The sequence below is a fragment of the Mastomys coucha genome, unplaced genomic scaffold (genome assembly GCF_008632895.1).
Source record: "Mastomys coucha isolate ucsf_1 unplaced genomic scaffold, UCSF_Mcou_1 pScaffold16, whole genome shotgun sequence".
NCBI lineage: Eukaryota > Metazoa > Chordata > Mammalia > Rodentia > Muridae > Mastomys > Mastomys coucha.
The window spans coordinates 54,168,548-54,168,812 of record NW_022196898.1 but is presented as its reverse complement, the minus strand read 5'-3'; positions in this window follow the sequence as shown (position 1 = coordinate 54,168,812).

Genomic DNA, 265 nt, shown 5'->3' with positions numbered 1-265 from the left:
GGAATTATTTCAATCTTCTTGTATCTGTTGAGGCCTGATTTGTGACCAATTATATTGTCAATTTTGGAAAAGGTACCATGAGTTGCTGAGAAAAAGGTATATCCTTTTGTTTTAGGGTAAAATGTTCTATAGATACCTGTTAAATCCATCTGTTTCATAACTTCCATTAGTCTCACTGTGGCCTTGTTTAGTTTCTATTTCTATGATCTGTCCATTGCAGAGAGTGGGATATTGAAATCTCCCACTACTATTGTGTGCTGTGTAA